This window comes from Ictidomys tridecemlineatus, chromosome 5 (assembly GCF_052094955.1).
Source record: "Ictidomys tridecemlineatus isolate mIctTri1 chromosome 5, mIctTri1.hap1, whole genome shotgun sequence".
NCBI classification, from domain to species: Eukaryota; Metazoa; Chordata; class Mammalia; order Rodentia; family Sciuridae; genus Ictidomys; species Ictidomys tridecemlineatus.
Genome location: NC_135481.1, coordinates 123,304,277 through 123,310,276, shown reverse-complemented (window position 1 = coordinate 123,310,276; position 6,000 = coordinate 123,304,277). Strand labels below are relative to the sequence as shown.

Genomic DNA, 6,000 nt, shown 5'->3' with positions numbered 1-6,000 from the left:
CCCCATCTGGAGAGGTGGCAAGGACCAGACTCAGAGACCCTCAGGTCTCAGCACGTGTGACCCCTCTGGCCCTGGGCTGAGCGGGAGAGTGGCTGGGGGGCAGCCCCCGTTGCTTTTTCTGTGTCCCTTTGGCTGGGGGAGGGTGCAGGTCCTCGTGCTGGGGGCAGGTTGGCATGTCTCCATGCAGGGACCATCTGGAGACATCACCGTGAACACAGCCCACCTGCAACACCGCAGGCTTCCCCTCCTCTACGTCTTGTCCTCAGGGAGCACTGCTGACCCTGTCACGTAACCCTGAGTCCACCGCGCTGGGTGCTGGGGCGGACGCCGTGGCTCGGGACATAGACGGCATCGCTGGAGCTCGGCTAGGGTGGAAGAGCACGCCCAGGCCTCGGGGACAGAGGGGCCTGTGGCAGCTGATGGGGACGGTGGCCCTGGAGAGCAGCTGCAGGGTGACTGTGGACTGGCAGGAGATGCTCTGGCCTGCCATGTCCTGTCCCTGGCTTCAAGGCAATGCCATGGGTGACGTGGAGATTTCTCAACAGCCCGCATTCCTAGTGTTTTCAGGGTGAGGACACTGACCGGGAGCAGCCAGCCTCGATGGCCATGGAGCCCATGGACCTGCAGCTTTGGTGGCTCCAAGTGCAGCAGCGTCCGTCCAGGGTCAGTGGCTTCTCTTGCTGTTCTGGGGGCCCAGAGTCTGAGGGGTCTCATGGTTTCAGTTCAAGGTGTGGGCAGAGCGGGGTCCCTCTGAGCTCCGGAAAAGAGCCTCCCGCCTCTCCCAGGTCCCAAGCCTCGCCCTGCCTGTGGCCGGGCCCTGCTCCCCTCCTGGTCTGCCGGGCCCGTGTCCCCCCTCTGGCCATCAGGCCTGCTCCCCCAGCTCCTCCCCCTCAAGATCTTAGTCACAGCTGCAGAGTCCCCTTTGCCTGTGACCAGCTCCAGGATCAGGAGGTGGATATCGAGGGGGGGTCTCCCTCCCCTGCAGCAGCCTCGCCTTTGCCGCTCAGGGCTCCGGGTCGGCCTCACCCAGGACCAACCTGAGTCGTGGCCCTGGGAGCAAGTAGAGGGTGCTCTGCTGGCCGCTGTCCAGCCCAGGGCTCCAGCCCTGACCTGCAGGTCCTCCCCCACTTGCCTGCATCTGCTCAGTGTGTGGCTTCCACAGGCTGGTGACCTGGAGGAGAGGAAACAGGCTGGCCTGGCCAGAGGAGGTCACTCCTCTGCCCCCTGCATGGCCTGCCCGGTCCTCCTGGCCTCTCAGTACCGCAGAGCGCCACCTGCCCCCCGGCCCCCAGCCCTCCCAGCAGGTCTGACCGCTGGGCGCAGCAGAGCCCGAGGCTGAGGTTGCTGCCTTCAGCTTCCAAGTGCCTGGCAGCTCTGTGGTGTGCGCAGGACAGTGTGCTCAGGGGCCTGGCTTGGAGGGTTGGCATCAGTCCTCTCTGGTGACCTCATGGCCTGAGGGGGCAGGCGTTGCACTGAGCTCTGGGCCCAGCACCTCCGCCCGGATGTTGGCAGGAAGGCTGGTGTGGACAGGGCTCACAGAGGCAGCCCCGCCCTGGGCACACTGGGTAGGAAACGGCTGTTAAGTATGAGTGTGTGAGTGTGAGTGTGTGTGTGAGTGTGTGTGTGTGAGTGTGTGTGTGTGAGTGTGTGTATGTGTGTGAGTGTGTGAGTGTATGTGAGTGTGTGTCAGTGCGTGTGAGTGTGTGAGTATGAGTGTGTATGTGTGTGAGTGTGTGTGAGTGTGAGTGTGTATGTGTGTGTGAGTGTGTGTGTATGTGTGTGAGTGTGTGTGAGTGTGAGTGTGTATGTGTGTGTGAGTGTGTGTGTATGTGTGTGAGTGTGTGAGTGTGTGTATGTGTGAGTGTGTGTGTGAGTGTGTGTGAGTGTGTGTGTGTGTTTGGGCAGGGAGTAATAAACTGAGGTCATCGCCGTGACCAGGGTGCCCAGGCTTGGGGGAGGACACCAAGGCAGTGTCTGAGTGTGATCTAGGAAGAGACGTGGCCACCAGCTGCTAAGTGGCCCTGCCCCACCCCTCCTGGGCCTCCCTTTCCCCAGGTGAAATGCCAAGGACCTGGCCAGATGGTTCTTTCTCTGGGTTCCAGGCCAGACTCTGGCGGCTGTGGAGGTCAGTGCCCTCACAGGGCAAGGTGGTCAGGTAAGAAGCAGCACTTCCTTCCTGTGGCTTTCAGACCACTCTCTTGTCTTGACCCACCGGGAGGCAGGGCAGAGACTGGGAGGCAGCTGTTTCCAGACCTGGAGAGAAGCAGGCAGGAGAGACGCCCCCTCAAGGCACGCTTGTGGGGTGGCACCTGAGGAGCATGCGAGGGGAGGCTTGGGTGCCCCACAGGCACGTCCAGGAGGCTGCTGTGCTGAGAGCCGTCTGTGGACTGTGGTGTGTGTGAGGGCCACTGGTGGAGGCGAGGTCCACCGCACCCTTGGGATGGATCTGAAGATTCCCTCAGGATGGGTGGACATCCCTCTGACAGCCTGTGAGCTGCCATCGATGAGGAGATGGAGAGGGAGGAAGGCAGGAGGGGAGGCTCCCAGGGTCTCCACTAGGAGGCCGATTGTCCTCCACGAGGGGAGAGACTCTAGGAGCAACCCCAGAGAGCTGCCAAGCTCAGGGCCATTGAAGTGCCACCATCCAGAGTGGGGAGAGCTCAGGGGTCACACGGGTGCAGGTAGAGGCCCCAGAGGTGGCCCCAGAGCCGCCTGCCTCTGCAGCAGGGCTGAGCCCAGCCTACTCAGGCCCAGCCTCCAGGACACCCAGACAGGCCTCCGAGGGTCAGCTTAGCTGCAGGGGACCTGCCTGCCTGCTGGAGCAAAGTCCAACACTCTTTAAAGGCTTCTCAGCCCACCCAGAGTTCGCATGTGCTCAGCCCAATGCAGTGTCCAGCATCCAGTGAGGGATCCCTGGACCAGCCAAGTCGCGGGAAATTGTCGCTCGGAAAATAGGAGAAAGATGAGTTACCAGACCATAAACAACAGGGGATGGGAAGGCCGTCAGATGTTGGGACACCTGTTTTGAATGTTCTCTGTGCTCAGAGATCTGAAGAAAACCAGGACAGAGGGACAGGAGGGACAGGAGATGGAAGATTCCAGGTGGGAGATTCCCAGAGGCGGCAGATGTACCTTGAGAGGTGAAAACCTCCCTGGACAGGACCGTCCGCCGCAGGAAAGGCAGCGGTATTTAACCCGATGTCACTGAACACGGGCCTGCTGCCCGAGTCCACGGCTCGCGTTTTCCTGAGTCTGACTGGACGGCCGCCCCGTCCTGGTGTGCGGAGCTGGCCTTCCACAGCAGGACCTCAGGGTTGGGCAAAGATCCTGAGGCCTGCGGAGGCTCAAGTCTTGACCCTCTGGCCCTTCACCCCTGGGTCGAGGTGTTTACCTGGTGATCTCTGGAGAAATCGAGAGCGGGCCTGGTCTATCAAGCTGTGGAGTCCTGGGGCTGCGGCTGGGCACGGTGGGGACTGCCCGCCGGAGGCAGACCACTGCACCCAGGGCCTCTGCCCTGTCGCCTGGGGCCTCTCTCCTCCCTGTTGACAGGGACGTCCTCTCATCCCTCGCCCGGGGTCAGCACAAGCCCAGCCTCGGGCTGCTGACGGGAGGCAGTGGCAGGCCTGGGTCTGGGGTGTCGGGCTGTGAGTGTGCCTGCAGTCCCAGGGCCCGGCTCCCGACAGGAGGGCGGCCTCTACCCACACTGGAGGCCCCCTTCTGTCAGTTTTTAGCTGACATCTATAATTTGGAAAGCCATAAAAATGAATATAGATGAAATATTAGAGGGCGGCAAGATGAGGAGAGCTCCAACAAAGAGGCTCTCTCTGCTTTAAACAGGCCTCAAAGCAGCCCTCGCCCCCCTCAGCCCGCTGAAATTGATTCATTGACCAAATTGGCCATTTAAAATTCAAAAGCCTCAGCCTCTGAGCGTGGCTCCCTCCTCCCCAGATTTATGGGGCCCCGGAGAGGCACCCCAGCGTCCCGGCTTCTTTTTTAAGGATGATCTACACAAGGCTCTCCCTGTTCCTGGGGGGACGCCTCCCCAGCTCCCCCTGGCCTGGGTGGCCCCCGACCTCTGCAGGTGTCTGCCAGGGCCCTCTGCAGGGCTGGCCTCCTGGAGATCCTACTGTGGTCAGTCAGACGCTCTCACCTCCAGGGACGAGGACAGGAGGGGTGTCCACTGGAGGGAGACACAGCGTGCAGAGGGCCCCGGGGCCTGGTGCTGGGCAGCAGCTGGAAGAGCCGGGGCTGCCCTGCCTGGCCACAGGGAGGCTGAGGTCCAGGCCTCCATTTTCTAAGCACACCTGCTGTCCCGAGCAGAGGTGCAGGTGGCTTGGGGTTTGAGCTTGGAGGCCACACGGGGGCAGAGAGAACCTTACGACAGCCCAGGGCAGCAGGGTGCCCTCTGCCTCCCCGGGTGGACCACCTGGTGATGCTCCTGGGAATGCCTGTCCAGGGAGAGTCGCCGGAGGCCGGGGAAGAGGCAGGTCCCCAGAGCTCTGCTCCACACGCAGGAGCACCCACCAGCCCAGAGACCAGCCCTCGGGGGGCCAGGGCAACAGAACGGGGTGCTCAGTCTGAGGCAGGGCCTCTCTGGGGCTCCGAGGGGCCTGATGCACTGGGCAGCAGATCTCAGGAGACTCAGGGGAAGCAGCTACTTTCTAACTCAAGAATGACGGACACTGCCCTGGACTTGCCCTCTGCCCGTCACCCATCCTGGCTGCACAGGGCATCAGAGGTCCCCTGCGTTCGCATCATGGCCCACCCTGCCTGGGACCTGCCTGAGGCTGGACCAGGCCCGGTCACCTGTGAGCCAGATACCCAACACACCTGGTGCTCGGCAGGCTTGGGACAAGAGTTTGGCTCCCAGGTGTCCCTGAGCAAACCTGGGTCCCTGGGCATCGTGACAGTCCTGGAGGAGAGAAGAGTGGGGGGACAGGAAGGCAGCAACTGAAGCTTCGCCAGCCAGCCTGCAGGGAGCCCGTGGCTGCCACCCACGCAGGGCCAGACTTCCACCTCCCGGGAGGCCCTGGTTGAGGCCAACTCCTGATGCGGTCATTTCCAGGCTCTCTGGCTTGTGGAAGGGTCAGCAGAAGCCCCAGGTCATTTGGCCATGAAAGATGGGTGCTGGCCATTGAAGGATGGCCTGTGGGTACCAAGGGGGCCTGTGGGCACTGAGGAGATGCGGGCACTGAGGAGATGTGGGCACTGAGGAGATGCGGGCACTGAGGAGATGCGGGCACTGAGGAGATGTGGGCACTGAGGAGGTGTGGGCACTGAGGAGGTGTGGGCACTGAGGAGGTGTGGGCACTGAGGAGGTGTGGGCACTGAGGAGATGTGGGGACTGAGGAGGTGTGGGCACTGAGGTATGTGGGGACTGAGGAGGTGTGGGGACTGAGGAGGTGTGGGCACTGAGGAGATGTGGGCACTGAGGAGGTGTGGGCACTGAGGAGATGTGGGGACTGAGGAGGTGTGGGCACTGAGGAGATGTGGGCACTGAGGAGATGTGAGGACTGAGGAGGTGTGGGCACTGAGGAGATGTGGGCACTGAGGAGATGTGGGCACTGAGGAGGTGAGGGGACTGAGGAGGTGTGGGCACTGAGGAGGTGAGGGGACTGAGGAGGTGTGGGGACTGAGGAGATGTGGGGACTGAGGAGGTGTGGGCACTGAGGAGGTGTGGGCACTGAGGGATGTGGGCACTGAGGAGGTGTGGGCACTGAGGAGGTGTGGGGACTGAGGAGATGTGGGGACTGAGGAGATGTGGGGACTGAGGAGATGTGGGGACTGAGGAGGTGTGGGCACTGAGGAGATGTGGGCACTGAGGGATGTGGGCACTGAGGAGGTGTGGGCACTGAGGAGGTGTGGGGACTGAGGAGGTGTGGGCACTGAGGAGGTGTGGGCACTGAGGAGGTGTGGGGACTGAGGAGGTGTGGGGACTGAGGAGGTGTGGGCACTGAGGAGATGTGGGGACTGAGGAGGTGTGGGCACTGAGGAGGTGTG

General features: G+C 62.3%; 1 long non-coding RNA gene across 25 annotated transcripts in view; it reads left to right on the top strand.

Moving 5' to 3' along the window:
• The first annotated feature begins 388 nt into the window (after positions 1–388).
• The window catches only part of LOC144377969 (uncharacterized), a 29,921-nt gene continuing 24,309 nt past the window's right edge, over positions 389–6,000 (top strand). For 7 of the 25 annotated variants that reach the window (XR_013439341.1, XR_013439336.1, XR_013439334.1 and 4 more), the window contains exon 1: positions 391–663. This is a non-coding gene — a long non-coding RNA (uncharacterized LOC144377969). Of the gene's footprint in view, positions 664–705; positions 1,566–2,055; positions 2,156–6,000 lie in introns of those variants that run through there. The other 18 variants (XR_013439330.1, XR_013439326.1, XR_013439328.1 and 15 more) reach the window with 9 other exon arrangements.